This window comes from Gorilla gorilla, chromosome 3 (assembly GCF_029281585.2).
Source record: "Gorilla gorilla gorilla isolate KB3781 chromosome 3, NHGRI_mGorGor1-v2.1_pri, whole genome shotgun sequence".
NCBI lineage: Eukaryota > Metazoa > Chordata > Mammalia > Primates > Hominidae > Gorilla > Gorilla gorilla.
The window spans coordinates 113,808,500-113,829,364 of record NC_073227.2 but is presented as its reverse complement, the minus strand read 5'-3'; the positions used below and the strand labels follow the sequence as shown (position 1 = coordinate 113,829,364).

Here is a 20,865-nt window from a genome sequence, read left to right as displayed (position 1 = left end):
TTATTCAACAAATGGTAATCTTCAAAAACTTTTGTATCTGAAGGTCAAAATCTGAGTGTATAATATTTAGACATGCTTAATCATTGTTTTAAAATGTAAAACAATCATAGAATCATTAATAGGCGTCTAATATATACATTAATTTACCATGTCAAATACTGACATTTCTTTTTTAACAATAGACATTTTCTCAGATGATAGAAGGAATGGGAAAATGAGCCGGGCATGGTGGCTCACACCTGTAATCCCAGCACTTTGGGAGGCCAAGGTGGGTGGATCACTTGAGGTCAGGAGTTCCAGACCAGCCTGGCCAACATGGCAAAACCCTGTCTCTATTAAAAAGACAAAAAAAAAAAAATTAGCTGGATGTGGTGGCATGCACCTGTAATCCCAGCGACTCAGGAGGCTGAGGTAGAATTGCTTGAACCTGAGAGATGGAGGTTGCAGTGAGCTGAGATTGCACCATTGCACTCTAGCCTGGGCGACAAGAGCAAAACTCATTCTCAAAAAAAAAAAAAAAAAAAAAAAGAAGGAATGGAAAAATCTAGAGTACTCCAGAGAAGTGTTATCTGTGAACATAGTATTAGTATGTATAACTCATAGTATACTCTGTTTCTCTACCTAACCACATATCTCACATAAAACTCAGTGAATGCTCACTCTGAGAGCCCATTAGACCTGAGGTCTCTTCTCTCAAACCCACACTCTTACTCATGCACACAGTAAAAAAATGAGTGTCTATAGCTCTAAGTGGTGGATGATAAAAGAAAGCAAATGCTTTGCTGCTCTAATCAGCCTTATCTTCTTGACACCTGACTGAGATTATTTTTTTATTCCTGCTACTGTTCTCTGATCAGACTAGCATCAACCTGTGGGTACTGAACAATACTGAGAGCTTACAAGTAAGTTATATTTAGTTATTTGTATGAACAGTACATACGCTGAGGTACTGTGTGATTTAGGGCAATTCTGTGAAAATAAATTTTTAAAATTTGAGTGGCTTTAGGTTTCCGTAAAATTCTTTCAATGAGAATAATAAACACTGAAACTCTTTTCAAGCATTTAAAATTAATTTGGGGCCAGGCGCAGTGGCTCATACCTGTAATCCCAGCACTTTGGGAGGCTGAGGTGGGCAGATCACTTGAGGTCAGGAGATTGAGACCAGCCTGGCCAACACGGTGAAACACTGTCTCTACTAAAAATACAAAACTTAGCTGGGCGTGCTGGTACACACCTGTAATCCCAGCTACTCATGAGGCTGAGGCAGGGGAATCACTTGAACCCAGAAGACAGAAGTTGCAGTGAGCTGAGACTGTGCCACTGCACTCCAGTTTTGGCAACAGAGCGAGACTCCCTCTCAAAGGAAAATAAAAAATAAAAATAATACAATTAAATTTTTTTAAATATTTGATAGTCTATTAGATATATCTGACAGCAATAGCTTTAACATTGAGTAGGTTAGATTTTAAAGTCAAGCATATCTGCCAAATCAGTATTTGATCAGGTTTCTACCGTTTTTATATAAAGATTATGATGTTGATGATTCCTCCTTCCACAATGCCTTATTTAATAATTTCTATTGGTTTTTTTTTGTGGAATTTCCCCCCCCTGGCAGAGTCAGGTGATTATAAATATTGTTGAAGAAGAATTCATGCACTGAAGTAGAATAAATAATGCATGATTTTCCTTCCAAGCATGAGATTGTGTGACTCTATGATACTAAATGGTCATAAATTTCTTCATGGCAAACTCTTTGGGACATTTATACAATTTTATATTAATGAAATAATGTTATATTAAATACGTTGCTAAAAACACATCTCTAAAACTGTCAACTATTTTTTAAAAAAATCTAATGCGTAACCCCTCTGTGGTAAACTTTCACTTATATTTTTTTCCTATCTTCCTTTAACAAGAGAGTAGATGTTACTATCCACATAAAACTTAAATAACTCTCATAAACCTCTCTGTCCCATCTCCATCTTCTTTGTCTTCTAAGATTAAAAACTACATTTAGCCTGGTTGTGTAGAATGCTCACCAATAACTGACAAGAGTGGCCTGACAGCTGGCTTTGGGGAATTTTAAGTCTAATCCCATTTTCTATGGGGTGGAACAAGTCAACTTAAGTTATCACATCAGAGGAGATTTTTCTTCAGGGGGAGAAAAATGGAATGTGGCTGATAGGATAGGCACTAGATGCTTCAGGCAAAAGGGCTAACAGTGGAAAAGAGACAAATAGGGGTATATGACAAGCATCCTCCAACTCAGTTTAGGTTCCCCCCGATTCTCTTCTCAGTTTTCTCCTTTGGATGCTGATTTCAGCAACTGTCAAAGGACAGATATTGTTACAGCCCTGAGAGCTCATTAGCAACCATGTAAATAGCCTGCCTGTCCATTGGTTGTAGCAGCTGAGAGCTGTCCTATGAAGTGCAGTGACAAGTTTTCCAGCATAAAAAGTGATCCAAAATGTAGCATTTAAAGGAACAACTAATATGCCGTGAGGGTGAGAATTAATGTTGTTTAGACCCAAGAAGCAAGTCAAAGTGTTAGAAAATGGACTGTGGTGCTTGGGTAAGGCAGGCCATCCCCAAGAGGTACTGCCAACTGACCAGCACTGAGCAAACACTTAGTTTCTAAAAGCATGAATTGTGAAAACATAAATATTTGTGTTTCGATCTTTGGGAAAATTATTTAAACTTCTCCAAAATGCAATTTCTTTCTCTATTGAGCAGAGGAACTAATACTTTTATATTAAGGTATCTAGAGGTTTGAATTAGATATTGTTTATAAGACACTTTTCTTAGTAATTAGCTATGAGCACTCAATTACCAGTAGTTGTAATTATTGATGTTATTATGATGATTACTGTTACTTTGTTCTCTATTATGGTTTCTGGAATTGCCGTATCCTTGTTTCCTATCAATTAGATTCATTCTCAGCTAATCCCCTTCCTTACCTGTGGATCTTTAACTTCCCCACCTCATCTACTCTCATCAAGTTCTGTACATTTTACCTCCTAAATTTTGTAAATCTGTCACCATCTTTGCCTTTCCATGTCTAATAGCCTTGTCATTTCTACCTGGACTATTATTTTTAAGCCTTTTCCCTATCTCTGTTCTCACTCACCACTAATCCATTCTTTAGCACAGCTAAACTGTTCTTTCTGATATGCAATCTGATCATACTGCTGCCTTGTTTAAGTACTGCCTATGTACTTCACTGCCCTTAGAAAACAGTTTAAACTCCTTAGCCTTCAAGTTCCTTCAAAAATTTGGCTTAAGCCTTTCCTATCTCCATTCTCAGAAACAACCTTTTGCCTTACTCATATTCACAGTATAAGCCAAACACTGTTTCTTTATTCCTGGCTGTATCACAGATGCATGTCTTGGTAGATGTCTTCTTGGCATAAGATGCTTCTTTGTCTACCTGGAGAATTCCTTCCTTTCAACATGAAACTTCACTGCCTCTTCAGTGCTCTTCTAACACTTGGAATATGTTCACATTTCAGCATTGTGTTTAGGAATTGTATTTGTTTATTTACCTCATTAGAATATAGATTGCTGGTTCCCATGATTTTTAAAAAACTTCATCTTTGAAATCCAGATCTAGCCCAGGGTCTGGAAAACAGTCAGCAATCAATGAGGCTTACTTGTTTTATGGTGGTCTTCTTCACTAGAAAGATATATCATTTTGGGAAGTAAGCATTCCCCCTGAAACTAGCATGGCATAATAATAGCATTTTAACTATATATTATTAGCCATTCTACAGCTGACTAATCATGACCAGAAGTATTTGTAGTTAAAAAATCAAAAACAAGGCCAGGCATGGTGGCTCATGCCTGTAATCCCAGCCCTTTGGGAGGCCAAGGCGGGCAGATCATGAGGTCAGGAGATGGAGAGTATTCCGGCCAACATGGTGAAACCCTGTCTCTACTAAAATACAAAAACTTAGCTGAGTGTGATGGTGGGTGCCTGTAGTCCCAACTACTCGGGAGGCTGAGGCAGGAGAATCGTTTGAACCTGGTGGCAGAGGTTGCAGTGAGTTGAGATCACACCACCGCACCCCAGCCTGGGCTACAGACCAAGACTCCGTCAAAAAAAAAAAAAAAAAAAATCAAAAACAAAATAAAAAATCTAAAACTTTTTTATTTTATTATTATTATACTTTAAGTTTTAGGGTACATGTGCACAACGTGCAGGTTTGTTACATATGTATACATGTGCCATGCTGGTGTGCTGCACCCATTAACTCGTCATTTAGCATTAGGTATATCTCCTAATGCTATCCCTCCCAGTTCCCCCACCCCACAGCAGTCTCCGGTGTGTGATGTTCCCCTTCCTGTGTCCACGTGTTCTCATTGTTCATTTTTAAAGAAATATTTGGCAATTTCCTCTGTGACACAATCAGCTGGGCAAGCTTCATTGAACCTCCAGTGAATTGACTGTCATAATATTTTGCCACATATGTAAAATAAATAAATTCAGAGGCAAGGCAAATAAAAAGAAAACACAAACAATTAGGATCAAAAAACATATTTCAAAAAGCTGAGGGTATAGTCTGTGATTCTGGTAGACATAGGACCTGGTACAAAGTAGAATATTTGCTCTTGAAAAAGTTACTTATCTGAGCAGTGCAGACAGAGAAGATAAGGAGTACATGAACTGAGTGATTTTTTCACTGAAATATTGGAAGCAAACTGAAATGGTGAAGAAAATTGCTTAATTGAAATGCTTATAAATACATAAAAGAATTCATGATCTTAGTAGCTAAAGAATCTTGAGATAAGCAGCAGAACAAGTCGAGGACAGTCACCTTTGGCAATGTTGAGGATTACTACAGAAAATTAAATTTCAGGATTGTTTTTCTTGGTTGAATATTTAGATAAAGAGGAGGAAGGAGAGTATGTACGCTCTATGTATGGACAAATGGAATAAGCCTTCCACCTTCCTATTTATGGCGTAGCCAATGGCCACTTGTTCTTTGAGAAGTCACATTCCTATCTTAGTAGCTCCTTTTCCTTAGTGAAGTTTTCTTAACTACCTCAGACACAAGCTTGTAAAGTCTGATGAAATGTAAAGATATCAAGAGTATACGGTGGGATAAAAAGGACTCCTGATGTTTTCAAGGTGGCTTGGTCCATAATTAAGAGCTCTGTAAAAGCTATTTTCAGTGCCTGAAGGGGTGTCCTTATTTAATGAAAGTAGGCTCAGGAAAGAGTTTTTAGCTTAATAGCACTAAGTTTCTTATTTTAAAAAAGATTAATGTCAAAGTCATGTTAATGGAAGACATAGGGTTCTCTCAGAGAAGATTAGATTGTATAGCCTAAAAGTATTCCTCACGGTGTGGGGTAATTCAGGACGAACCCAGAGACAGCAATCTCTAATGAAGGAATGTACCAGCACCAAAGTGCTGTGTCTTCCTTCCTGTTATGGTGCCAGAGTCTCTTCCTCCTCAACACAGCAGAAGCCTTTGGAAGAGCAAGCTGAGGTCTGAGGCCAGCACGGTAGAATGATACCAGGCAAGGCAGAGGGTTAGGACTCCATTTTGGGAAATGGAGATGATTTCTCAAATGAAGCCTTCTGGATGGAGAGGGTGCCATAGGAGGAACAAAGAGGGTTAGAGATTTACAGAGGGTCAGAAGATGGGCACCTCCATGTGGAATGCTTGAATAAGGTCTAAATGATGCAGCCTTTTCTAGTCGCTCCATTCTGTCCCTTTCCCCGCTCCTGTCCTGAGTCTTTCATCTTCCCCCTAACCCTCCTCATGTGGCACAACAGAATACATTAGATAAAAGACAGCCTCAGGTCCTTCTGCTTTGAACTCCTTTAGAGTGTCTATTTCATTTTAATTTTTTTAGAACTGTTTAAATAGCCACCAGAATATAAAATGTGTTTGGTCTAGAAAAAGCACGCAGCAAGATTCACGAGAAGGGCACATCTACCTGGCAGAACGCGGTCCTCCTGTGGTAGATTAGATTACACAGTGCGGGGATTACAGCCCAGCAGATGACCCTGAAGTCTACCCTGACAGACTTGGGAATATTTTCTGCACTCTCTCCCGACGAAAGTATTCTGGGTCAGCCCTACCCACCATGTGGTACAGTCAGATGGTCACAGGTAAAATTGTAAGTTTATGTAAAGTAGATGCCCTTGGGAAGGGTAGATGTCATGGACTACTTAGGGGAACATCCCCTTGCATTAAAAAGATCTGCACTTTCCTTACAAACTTAGGAGTTAGTTCAGATATATGGACATGGCAGTCCATTTTAGAGAATCTAAGGGAAGATGGAAATGCTGCACGTCTTACTGCTGTTGGCTATAACCAATAAAAATGATTGTTAAACTCTCTGCGAAATGATGGTGTTATACAGATGCAAGAGAACAGTCATCTGAAAATCTGACTGGCTTGTCTGACTTATTGACCCACATTACAAGCTAGAAACTAATTGTGTCACATCATGAACCCTGAAATGTGGCAGACACTGCATTTTTCTACCACAAACCTCAAAACTCTGACAGTGTTGACAGAAATATCATTTATGACCCTTTTCTCTATTTTAAATGGCTATTAGTTAAATAAACAAATATATGGTACATATTAATATTTAATAATAAATACATTATAAAATAAATATACATGTATATACCATGAAAGGCCATTTTAGATATATTATATTTAATATATGTGTATGATACCTAATAAAATATATATTATAATATATAAATTATTAAGCAAATCTTCACTATAAAAGGTCCTAGTATTCTGTACATTCAATTATCCTGCAGTTTTCCTGTGCATGGTAAAAAGCATGTGCAGCTTCTTTTTTATATATCATAAAAAAGCTGCAATACTTATTTATCTCAAGACACTAGGAAGAAATATGAAATTATCCTAAATATTATGGTCAGCATTTTACAATGTTACCGCTGATTATAGGATGATTGTAAAATTTATGTTAAGATGATATCTTCAAATAATGCAATAGATTTCAGTAGTGAAATAGGGGATTTTCATATTCCTATATTCTTGAAAATTCAGGAAGGACTTCACTAATTCCCGTTAATTTCCCTGGAAGGATCACATTTTTAAATGGTGTTAACAAAAACATACTAAAATAATCATAATATCAGAGAGTTGAAAGAGTTACCAGAGGCATTACATAATATGATTAGGTACCTTAAGGCACATAAACCAGTCCCTAAAACTGACTTGATGTTTTTTTAATAAGGTACTTCAGTGACTTGGAAAACTTAACACAAGGGAGTCCTTACTTGTACATAGCCCCAAAATCTCCTGTTTCACAGAAAACACTATTTCGTTCTCAATGAAAATGGACAATACCTGCATACCACCTCTGGTACAGTATTTCTCTATGTAATAAAACACTTCTTTTTCATTTTCCTCCTTTAGCCTTCTCTTTGTCAAATTAAATACTAAATTATTTTAGTTGTTATCCATAAGATATATTACTTCCATTTTTACACTGTTATTAACGAAACCATTTTTTTTCTCTTGTATTTTAGTTTTTGCATAATTTGTGAACCTTCTAAGTAGGTCATGGTAGTCTTTACAAGGCTTGAACAACTTACATGCTGCTAGGTGACTCTGGTCATTTTAAAAATAAACACTAACGCCACATTTCAAATTTATAATTGACAGATGGTTTATACTGAAATTATCATAGGTATACACAAATATACGCATACAGTTTGTTTTTTCCATCTCTGAGTGATTATCACATATTCATCCCTATTAAACTTCATCGTACTTCTAATCACCTTGTTTTATTTGTAAAGGTCCTTATACATTCTTACAGTGGAGTTCTAGTCAATTATCACCCCTACTCAATATAGAGTAATCTGCATATTTAATAAGCTTACTCCCTATTCCATACTTCAAATTAACATTGAAAATGTTAATTAGAATCAAGACCAATGCTGACTTATGGAAAAAAATTATTCAATATACCCTCCAAGGCTGACATTGAAATATTATTGATCACTACCTTGCATATGGCCTACTAACAAGCTCTGAAACAATAATACATAATAATACTACATGAAACAATGACCCAAATGAAATACAGTGTGAATTCAAATGAGGAATCAATAATAATTTGTGATTTTTTTCCTCTATAAGATCTTTTGAGGAGCTCAAAAACATTAATCATACTATCAAAAATTTCATAGTGGGAAATAAAAGACTAGGAGAAATAAGTTACCATGAATAAGTGTAGGCTAATTTAGTAGGCTATTTAAAGACCCAGTGAAACATTATTGTCAAAGTAAGGTAGAAGGTCACACTTTCAGTGAAGTATCTAATGAATATGACAAAACCCAAAAATCTTGGCTCTTCATAACACAGGAACAGGGGACCAAGTTTCTACTGATAACTCAACATTTTCCAAATGCAAAAGATACATTTCTCTTCTCAGTCCAGTAGGTCTGTGAATTTCTCAAAATAAATATATTTTTTTAAATTTATCTCACACCTTGTTTATTAAGATATCTCATTGGTATAGTTGATATAAAAGTTTATGCCTGAAGGGACATGGAAAATAACATCATTCAAACTGTGGAACAAATATTTGTGCAGTGAGCGAAGAATTGGATCACTTTTTTAAAAGACGAAAAACTGAAGTGCAAAGTGATTTGAGTTCATGTCCTTTGTAGGGACATGGATGAAGCTGGAAACCATCCTTCTCAGCAAACTATCACAAGGACAAAAAACCAAACACCGCATGTTCTCACTCATAGGTGGGAATTGAACAATGAGAACACATGGACACAGGAAGGGGAACATCACACACCGGGGACTGTTGTGGGGTGGGGGGAGGGGAGAGGGATAGCATTAGGTGACATACCTAATGCTAAATGACGAGTCAATGGGTGCAGCACACCAACATGGCACATGTATACATATGTAACAAACCTGCACGTTGTGCACATGTACCCTAAAACTTAAAGTATAATAATAAAATAAAAAAAAATTGGCCTCAATTTTTAGTAGGAGAAAAGAGACTTGAACCTGAGTCTTCAGTCTCCTTTAATAGTATTCTTCTGCCAAACAGCTCTGCCTGCCAACTCCAGTCTTGCTGATTTTCATCACTACTCTTCCCACATTAATTTCACAAAAGGATGCTCCATACTCAAACTACGTCCTCCACAATGACTGATTCAGAATGATTCAGAGAAATTATCCTCTATTCTCAAGTAGGTGATATTTCCTTTTTGAGAAATTTCAGCAAAAGTTGATATTAAATGCATATCTTGATGCCTGAGAGCCAGGTCTTATTAACTGCTATTTTGAGATTATAAATGCCCGAACTGTTTTGCAAATGTGCTCCACACTCCCAAGACAACAGCAAATCTTGAGAACTCTGTAGCATCCCTCTCAGAAAATTACAGTCGTCATCTGAATAAAAGCAGCCCACCAGTCAGCTTTAGACCTTATTCCTCGCCTTCCTCACCACTTGCTATTAGCTAGGGTATCTGGCTCTTATTTAGCATCATCCCTCCTTAGCATCTGGGCTTGAGAAATGGAGGCTGTAGTACGTGTGTGTGTGTGTGTGTGTGTGTGTGTGTGTGTGTGTGGGAGTGGAGGAGAGAGCCATTAAAATAAATTAAATATCTTTAGATGACAGGAACTATGGAGGAACTAAGAGCATCAGAGAATTGATGGGGTCAAACAGATACTTAGTGGTAGAGTGTGGAGGTCAGCATACCAACATCACTGGCACGATGGAGAGGCTAGGGAAAGAAAAATAGGACTGGAAATAGAGAACTAGAAAAAGAAAATAAGAAGATATGACAAAAAAGGATTTTTTTTTCAGATTTGCCTTTCAACTTAAGATATCTGTTATTCAGGTTTTCATGTGAGTATCAGTTTTATCTCACACCTTGTTTATTAAGATATCTCATTGGTATAGTTGATATAAAAGTTTATGCCTGAAGGGACATGGAAAATAACATCATTCAAACTGTGGAACAAATATTTGTGCAGTGAGCGAAGAACTGGATCACTTTTTTAAAAGACGAAAAACTGAAGTGCAAAGTAGTTTTAGAATTAGCCTTATTTTTTAGTAGGAGAAAAGAGACTTGAACCTAAATCTTCAGTCTCCTTTAATAGTATTCTTCTGCCAAACAGCCCCGGCTGCCAACTCCAGTCTTGCTGATTTTCATCACTACGCTTCCCACATTAATTTCACAAAAGGATGTTCCGTACTCAAACTATGTCCTCCAGAATGACTAAGCAGTATACTCCAAGCATAGGTTCTTTTTTTAACCATATCTATAAGTTTGTGGTGGATAGAATTTATTTATCCAGCAGACTTCAGTAAGGGAAGAAAGTAACAGAAAATGGAGAAAAGACAGGAATTTATATTCTTGAGCACAGCACTTAATAGGTTTCTAGGCTTAAAGGAGCAAGATTGGGAAGAGAGAGAAAAAGAGAAGGATTTGATTTCCCTAGAATGATTCATCTTGTTCAGAAGAAGATTATTTTAGAAGCTGTGGAAGATTATAAAATTGGTAAAGTTTTTGTTCTGATGAGCTCAGTGTAAACAGAGTCTATGGAAATGCTAACATAGCCCTGTTCCTGGGAGCCACAAACTGTGAGACAACTTTTAATTAAATGCTCACTGAAAGGTGGCTTTGAAAGACCAATATACTTCTAGGAAGTTTTAATTTTTTTCCAAAACAGAGACAAAATTCTGTCTATGACATCGAGATAGCTGTACGTTTGGGAAACATCCATCACTGTAGTACTTAAGTGCTAGGACAAGTAAGCCATTTCAACACTAACAATAGAGAGTAAGGAGATGAATGTCTTCCTCTGCTGCAGTGCTTGTGTGTTCTGGAGCTAAGCCTATACAATTCTGTACTAAAATGAAACAGAAAGGCAGTATGAGCCAGGCCTCGCTCACTTCATCCACCTTCATTTTGGCTCCTCCTAATTAAGTGTGCAATTCCCTACTGAGAGCTATAAAAAAGACTCCTACTGGAAGACTGAAGAGTGAGTGGGTGACACAAAGGATACTTAGAGAGCATACCATTTTGGGTTTCCTCTCTTATCCTGGAATAATAGGACAAAGAAATGGCTTTCATATTTCTATCTAATTTTTTAAATGGGGTACACATACAAGTCATGGAGTTTCACACTCTCAGGTCAGATTCTAAAAAATGTCTTTCTAGTTCACTCAGTGAGTGAATATTTACTTGTAACCCACTAAGTACTCACACAATACACTACATAAGGCACTGAACTGGTACAAAGATGATAAAACAACCCTCAAGAATATGCATTTTAATAGGGCAGTAAAACAAGTAGAATAGTATTCCAATACAGGGTGTAAGTGAGGTAGATATGAAGTGGTTCAAAAAAGGGAGACACTAAATATAGTTATGAATATGTGGCAAGGCTATATTTGAGTATTTGAGCTGTGTATTATGAGAGGGCTAAATAAAGGTGAGTTAGGAGAGAAAACTTGCCTGGCAAATATATATCCTGACCCAGGGGTCTTGCCAGTCTCTATTAGTAGCAACCTGATCTCAGTGCTAGTTAGTCACTAGCTAAGGTGAGATAACAGAGTGAATCATTCTTCCAAGACCTTATTTATGCCTAAATTCAGATAAGGCTTGCAGATGCATCAGATTTTTGTTTGTTTATTTTGCTTTTATCTTCGGGGAAAATGAGAGGATTAAGCAGCAGGGCAAAAAGACAACCCTCAGCAAGATAGACTGTAAGGTAGGATGGTGACATCTGCATCAGAAACAGTAGCTCCATAAGCAAGAAACATTGAGATTTAGGTGAATCAGGTCAAAGGAACAATTAATATATAGAATTGTGGACAAAATGACAAAAATACCATCAAAATGGGGGCAGAGAGAAAGACAGGCCAAGGAATCTATATGAGTGCCTAGAGAAAATGTAGAAGAATGGAAGCAAATGTTAGGTAGGTGCTGTCCATGGACTGTGTTATATTATTCATGCTTTTTTTCACTTAATCTTTACCCTAAACGCTACACTAAACCTATGAAGTTGAATCTATCCCTTTTTTACTCTTAGGAAAATATGGTTTATAATAATTATGGAATCCTGACAAGGTCATTGAGCTATTAAGTGGCAAAGAATTCGAATGCAGATTTGTTTGAATCCAGTCTCCCATTACTGACTTTTGCATACCACATAACTTAGAAATACCTGGAAGTAACTTAGCTAAACATACTGCTGCCATTTATTCTTTTCTGCAAAGCTCTCTTTATTTCCTAAGAAATTTATAGTAACCCTTATGGATGCCATTTATTCATTTATTTATTTCATACAATAAAGGTTTAGCGTATTTGTAATTAGCATACAATATGTTCCCCTGGTAAAAAGTTATAGTGCTAGATTGCCTGGGTTTACTACCCTAGCTTTCAGTTTCATCATCTATAATATAGAGATGATAATAACATATCTCTCATGGGGCTATTACAAAGACTAAATGAGAAAACCCATGCAAGGTATTTAGAAAACTAGCTGTCACATAGCAAGCACTCAAGAAATGTTAGCTGCTCTTATTCATACTATTGTTAGGTACTCTGAGAGGCACTCTAGCAGTGCCTCTCAAGATGGATATAACATAGTCTTTGCTTTTGAAGAACTTAAAATCGCAAAGAGAAGGCACATGTGTAGTAATGGCTAATTATGCCTGGGAAAATGGAAGATACCGGAAGAGAAGGGGGTTTTGAGTGATTTCAGGGAGAGAGAAGAGCATGTAAAGCTCCGCAGAGGCATGCAATGTCCCATAAGAGTCTAGCTTGACTGTAGCATGAAAAAGTGAGAAGGAGTTCGTTGGTGCCCCTGGACAGAAATGTGGGTGGGAAAGAAGGGCTCAATATGCTTTGCTAATGGAGTTGTATTCATCTTTATTGGATGAAGTAATAATAAAGTTTTTCAAGCCAATTTTGAGGATGGGAGAAGGTAACAGTCTGGACTCCACACTCCAGTGGATAAACTCTATTGGGAAGAGAATGGAGAGAGAGGAACAATAATTAAGGTAAGGGAAAAGAAACTAAGATGTGAAGCAGCAGGCAGGGACAGTCATGACATTTTATTGACTCGAATCAATAAAGGGAAGAAAATCAAGTAGAAAATCAAGACTTGGAGAAAAAGATGGAGAAGAAATAGAAGCGGGGAATATAGTTAGCCTCTACCTTGTTTTAAAAATAGTTGTTGAAATGAATGATGTAATCCACTAAACAGGCTAATAAAGAAAAATTACCCGAGCATACCAATCAATAAAAAATGAAATCATTTGTCAAAATCCAACACCTATTCATGATGAAAAACACATGGAAAACTAGGAATAGAAGATAACTTCCTCAATTTGAGAAATAATATCTACAATAAAAAACTTTACAGATAATGTCATACCTAACGGTCAAAGACTGCTTTTCCAGCAAGATCAGGAACAAAGCAGAGACATTCACTCTCACTACTCTTAATTTGACATAGTATTGTAAATTCTATCCAGCAAAGAAAAGGCAAAATAGAAAATAAAAGGTATCTGGATGAGAAAGAAAAACGATACAACCACCTGACTTTGTAAATGGCATAAACTATACCTAGAAAATCCAAAGAATCTACCAAAAACTCCTAAAACTAATAAAGGAGCTTAGTAAGGTTACAAATTATACCTAGGAAATCCGAAAGGATCTACCAAAAACCCCTAGAAGTAAGATATGAGCTTAGCAAGATTACAAGATAAAATCAGCAGACAAAAAACAATTGTATTTCTATATCCTAGTAATGAATATGTGAAAATTAAAATTAAAAATTCAATTACTATGATTTTAATACTTGTGTTCCTTCCAGAGTTCATATTGAAACTTAATCCCTAGTTTAACAATATTAAGAGGGGGACCTTTAGGAGACAATCAGGCCATAAAGGCTCTGCTCTCATGGCTGGGATTAGTTCCTTATAAAAAAGCTTGATGGAATGAGTTTGGCCCCTTTTGACCTTCCATCTTTTCTGTCATGTGAGGACATAGAACAGTAGTCAAAGTACCATCTTGGAAGCAGAAACCTGGCCCTCACTAGACTCTCAACCTGCTGGCACCTTGATATTGGACTTCCCAGCATCCAGAACTGTGAGGAAATAAATTTCTATTCTTTATAAATTACTCAGACCTAGGTATTTTGTTATAGCAGCACAAATGGATCAAGATACCAAGAACGTTTGTAATCACTGAGAAAAAGAAATACTTAGGCACAAATCTAACAAAACATGTACAGGACTTGTATAATGAAAATTATAAAGTGCTGATAAGATAAATCGAAGATCTAAATAAGTGGGGAGACATATGTTTATAGATCGGAAGACTCATCATATTAAAAATGTGAATTCTCTCTCCAATTTATTTAATGCAATTACTGTCAATATTTCAGCAATATTTTTGTAGATATAGACAAGATCATTCTATAATTTATAATAAAAAGACAAAGGAACTAAAATAGCTAAAATGATTCTGAAAAAATAGGTGGGAAGAACCACTCTACTCAAACTACAGTAATCAAAACTGTGTTACTGGCAGAGGGATAGACAACATAGATTAACGAAACAGGGTAGGAACACAGAAACAGACTCACATAGTATGGCCAACAGATTTTTTTTTTTTTGTACAAAGGTGCAAAACAATTCAATGAAGAAAGGATAGTCTTTTCAGCAATGCTGCTTGAGCATTTGAATATCCATAGTGAAAAATTGAACCTAAACGTTGCACTTTATACAAAATTAACTCAAAATGCATCAAATATGTAAACGTGTAATGTAAAACTATAAAACTTTTAGAAGAAATAGGAGAAAATCTTCATGACCTTGGACTTATTGAAGAGTGCTAGACATGAAACCAAAAGCACAATCCATAAAATGAAAAAATTGATACATTGCACTTCATCAACTTCTAAAACTTTTGTTCTATGATGAACCCTATAAAGAGGATGAAAATACAAGCTACAGACTAGGAGAAAATATTTGCAAACCACCTATATGACAAAGCCTTTGTGTCTGGACTATGTGAAGAACTCTTAATAGTAAACAATCCAATTAGAAAATAGGCAAAAAGCATGAAAACACCTTTCATGGAAGAGGATAAGGATTACAAACGAGCCCATGTTCAATACCACTACACAATAATAAAATACAAATTAAAACCACAATGAGACATCACCACATACCTATCAGCAAGGCTAAAAAAAAAAATAATGATACCACCAAATGCTGACACAGATGCAGACACCCTTGATCTCTCATACAATGCAGGTGGAAACACAAAATGGTACAGCCACTCTGGAAATTAGTAGGGCAGTTTCTTAAAAACCAAATATATACTTAACACATGACCGAGCAATTGTATTCCTGGGCATTTATGCCAGAGAAACAAACAAACAAAAAATCCACAGAAAACTGCCATGTAAGTGTTCTTAGAAGCTTTATATGTAATAGCCCAAAACTTGAAACAATAAAAATGTCGTTCAGTAAGTAAATTGCTAAACCAACTGTGGTACATCCATACCATGGATTATTACTTAGCAATAAAAAGCAATGAACTATTACATACAACAACTTGGATAGATCTCAAGGATATTATGCTGAATCAATAAGAAAGCCATTTTTGAAAGGCCACATACTCTGATTCAATCCTATATTACACTCTTGAAACGCAAAACTTACAGAAATGGGGAACACAGTAAGTTACCAGAGGTTGGGGTTGGTAAGGAAGGGTGAATGTGACTATAAAGGGGTAGAATGAGAGAGATCTTTGCCGTGATGGAATAGTTCTGTATCTTGATTGCAGTGGTGATTATAGGAGTCTACATATGTAATAATACGTCATAGAGCAATTTGCACGCATTGTACCAATGTCAATTTCCTGGTTTTAATTTTGTAGTATAATCACTTAATATGCAAAAATTCAGGGAACTGAGAGAAGAATACACGACATTGCTCTGTACTATATCTTTGAAACTTCCTGTGCATATATAATAATCACAAAATTAAAGGTTATAAGAAAGTTTGTCCAAATATTAACAGAACTTACTGCCCCATGACAGTTTATGGATTATTAATGCTTTGTCCTTCAACATCTTTTTGTACTTTCCTATTTTCTCAAAACAGCCTGGTTTTTTTTTTTTACCATCAGGAAAAAAGTGCATTCAAATGGAATAAAAATAAGTCTAACTTCTTTGTTGATGGCTCAAAGCTAAAAGTGAGAGGCAGATGGGGCCCATGAATAGTAGACCTTGAGATGCAACTTTTCTGCAAAATTGCATGTGAAACGCAGTCTAAACAGAGTCATTTCCAGAATTTCCTCATTAATCACTGTCTTCTTTTTTACTTAGGTAGCTAAAACATAGTAAGCCACATCCTCTCTTTAAATATCTTAAACAAAATTAACTGAGGCAATATTCTTACATCCACTACAAAAGTAAATGTTAGCCTAGAAATATGAAGTTTCTGAAGCCAAATTTCTGTTACCCTTAATCCTCTAGAGTATTATCAAATTAAGTAGCCCTTGAAAAAAGTAGAGACATAGTTGTATCAAGTAGAGACATACTAGTTAATTGCTGTAAATATACATGCATTAGACACCTTTAACGGCCTCCCATGCATGCCTACATTTTCTCTCTCCCACATGTCCTCCTCTCCAGAGATAAAGTTGTCTTTCTACAACAATGTCACTCTCCATTACCTCCAGGAAAAATTCCAAATTCCTTAACAAGTCTTACCATGCCCTCGATGATTTAGTCCCACCTTCCTTTTCTTTACAGAGCATCTGTCACTTGCTATCCTTCCCCCTGTCACCAGGCTTTAGTACCAGATTTGGTGATGCTTGAATTTCTAAGCATAATTAGATCATACTCACCTGTGAACACTTAGAAAAAAATTGCTCAATAATAATTTTCTTTTCAAAATGTAGACCAAGGTGATGGCAAAAATCCTGTTATTGATATGCTAGGGAAAAGGGGTTCTTCTTTAGTAATAGAATATTTATGGATCTCTTTCTGTATCAGTTTGGAAAGTAATGCTATCCCATATTAGTTAGATTCAGTGGCAGAATTAACTCAATATTTTGTTTAGTCCAACCTTAAGCATTATGGAGAATGAAAGCACTGAACACAAAAATATGGTGGGATGTTGGGATCCCTTTGAGTAGGTCCAAGTTTACTTGCAGCTCCTGGGAATGAAAAAACTCAAGTTTCATCACCAAAGACCAGTTTGATTCTAAAGTTATTAATAACTATAACTGTGTAAACCTGATCTTCCCATAGCTATTTTCACTTTTATGTGAACTAGGTAGCTTTTGGAAGTAATATCACAATAAAGGCAAACAGAACTAATGTTGATGATGCTATTATCCAGTGCTTACTCTGAAGTACCTTCAAAGCTTCACATGCTCCATTTCACCATTGCCACTATTAGTCTAGTTATCAAGAGAAAAAAAAAATCATCCAATTTCTAGGTGTTTGAAAACAATTAACTATATGTTGTTACCTCTCAATGGGAATGAAAAAGCCCAAATTGTCATTAGAGTCTTGTGGAAATGGCATTTTTTCCCTTTAAGAACTGAACTGTGTCATACTCTGTCACATTATATTATATTAAACATAGGACATAGTTATGATGTGCTGCCCATATCAATGAAGGGATATGAAATTAAATTTATGGGTTATCTTTTCCAGGGAAAATTCCCTTTCAAAACTTTTATTAATAACAAGTGCCAGTTAGATTAGATGCCCATAGATATCTAATTTTAAAAACAAGGTAAAATTTTATGAAATTATTCAGCTTCCCCAAAATAAATCTATTAGATTGCTCCTAGCAAAGTGGAAGAGTTTCTGTCAACCATCAATTCAAAGAAGCTGATTTCTCTCCCTCTCTCTCTCTCTCCCCTTCACTGACATTCCTCTAACCACCTCTGCCCATTGTAGTCTGCAGAAGCAATGCTGAATTTTGGAAATGAAGCTATGGTTGGCATGTGTTTGCCAATGGCACAGCAAAATTGGGCTGGAAAAAGTACATTGACATGCACTGCAGCTTCATTTGGTGATGAGCAAATCTTATTAATATAAATGATTAAGAAGCATGACATTGAATGCTACTTTGAAAAAAAGTTTGTCTTTTCTAAGAAAAATTAGAATTTTCCCAAGAAACTTTGGCATTAGTTACAAATGAGACTTTGAATGTTTCTAAGAAACACTGCAGGCAATTATGTTTACCAACACTGTTGAGGCATGAAATTAGAAGATATCTTTAAATTTTGGGAGGGAATCTGGCTTCCTTTAACTTATTTGGCTCTGATTCTCGCCTTCCAAAATTAGTCCAGTGATAATATTACAAGGAAGTAGAGATTTATTATACCCACTGATGACTTTTAATAATGCCAGTTGGCATTGGAAAGGAATGATTTTTAAAAAAAATGAATGCAAAGTCACTTTGGGCAGTAGATCTACACTTGAGGGAAACATGATGTGAAATTACAATCTTTTTCTATCAGGTTTTACTTTTAGATAAACCTATGGATGAAAAATTTGAGACAGGCTTCTCCTCCCACTGCTATTGCATGAAAGTCTAGATAAAAACTGGTGCTGGCAAAGTTAGTAATAAGTAAATAACTCAGATTTACAGACACCACAAAGTCTGCAACCTCAGAGAAATACCATATCAAGCAAACAAATTCTAGGACCCACCACTAGATAAAAAAAAAGAAAAAAAAAAGAATTTGACAGGTAAGGCCACGGATTGGTGTCTGATTGACATGGATTGGACTCTCAACTCTGACACTTATTGAGTGTGTAATCTTAAGCATTATCTTCTAAACTCTGTTTCTTCATCCATAAAATGGCAATAAGAAGAGTACTTGTATTATTAAGGTTATTTTGTGGAATAAATGAGATGATATTTGTAATATGCTTAACTTCTGGTTCATTATAAATTCTCAGTCAATGTTAACCATAATTTTTTGTTTACTATAATGACAGTTGTTGTTTACTACATAGGATCAGTTATTTTATTTAAACTTTTTATGATTTATTTATTTAAAAACACTTCAAAGTCAGATGTGAACTACATAAATTTTGAGCTTTAAGGATACCCAAAATGTGACACATTCAACATAATTGATAAGAAATATGTTAATGAAATAAAATACTCAATTTTATTGATTAAAAACTATTTTGCTATTTGCCATTTGCAACAACATGGATGAACTTGGAGGATATTACACTAGGTGAAATAAGCCAAACACAGAAAGACAAATATTATATGATATCACTTATATGTAGAATCTAGAAAAGTCAAACTCTTAGAAGCAGGAGTAGAATGGTGGTTGCCAGGGGCTAGAGTACAGGGAAAATGTGGAGATGTCGATCAAAGGGTATGAACTTTCAGAAGATGAACCAGTTGTGGGAATCTAATGCACAGCATGGGTGGTGCATTTGATTGTGTCAATTATTTCACAATGTATATGTATATTGAATCATCACATTGTATAACTTAAATATGTCCAATTTTTATTTGACTATTAAGCTATTTTTCTTAAAATGACTTCTATTGATTGGATTTGCCAAAGTCTTACCCTGAATGGTAGATACAAATTATAGACATAATTAACTCATGTTGGGATATATGCCTACATGCCTATAACACAAAAGTCACCTAACTTTTGATACTCTATTTGCTCAGACCAGTTGAGGATTTGGAGAATTTCATCCTTTACATCCCTTAGCAATGGAAAATGCTATGACAAGTTTCTTCTTGTGTTCTCTAAAACCTAAGATTCATACAGAAATTCAAGTTCAAGTGTGGTGTGGGAACTAACATGATGCAGTTAGAATATAGGCTCAGGAACCAGATTTAAGATTTGGTCTTTACTCAGTCACTTACTAGCTGCAGGCTTTGGGTGAGTTACTTATCCTCTCAACTTTAGTTTTGTCATTTATAAAATGAGTTATTCATACTATGTATTTTTGAAGATGATAGTAAGTTTTAAATAAGCTAATGCATCACAAAATCTGGCTTTTTGTAAGTGATCAATAAATGTTTATTATTATTTTCATAATTTTACTCATTTCATTGATCTTTTGGCTGGGCTGTTGTAATCATTTTCATATTGCTTAAAGTATGATGCTTATGGGGTCACCAGTATAAGCTTTCCATCAGTGGTATAAGTTTCACTCTGTATGATTTGTAATTTATGTCACACATAGATCTGTTTACATGGACAATAAATTGGGGGAATATGAAGGTTCTGTATCAAAGGAATAATTGGAAAACAACTTGAGCAGCATGATTTCATGAGAGAAACTAGAAACATCATTTTTATGAGTGGATAAAATAATTGACTACTTATTAGCATTACTAGTTGAATATGGGAGTTTCAATTTGTATAATGAGCAAATAGAAAAGAATACCCTATTTATTTATAGATAATTAATTCTTAACTTTTTTGGTATTACGCTATAATAGTTTTGTGGCTACTAATGAATTTAAATTCTTTTTAAAATAAAATAACTACCCAGATTTTCTTTTCCAAACAAGTTACATTCCTAAGGAATTCCCTGACATATCTAATTATTCTGAATTTGAATTGCCAGCTTTTTGGGAAATGAATGTCCAACTTTAGGAAAATTCAAACTTATCTTGTTTGGGGATGAATAAAACATTTTCAGGAAAATTTTTCTTAATATATAGAACATTATGTTCTAATAAGGCAGAAATTATACTGTGGTGCTGATCTTATAGCGTGAAACCACAAAAGCAAAACTGGCTGTGGTGGATAAAAGGCCCTTGGGCTCCACGGGCTTACGGAAATGGCATTTG

General features: G+C 35.7%; 1 protein-coding gene across 1 annotated transcript in view; it reads right to left on the bottom strand.

Annotated features, from left to right (window-relative positions):
- GRID2 (glutamate ionotropic receptor delta type subunit 2) overlaps positions 1 to 20,865 on the bottom strand; it is a 1,455,891-nt gene that overhangs the window by 244,225 nt on the left and 1,190,801 nt on the right. The gene's annotated exons all lie outside the window — the stretch shown is intronic.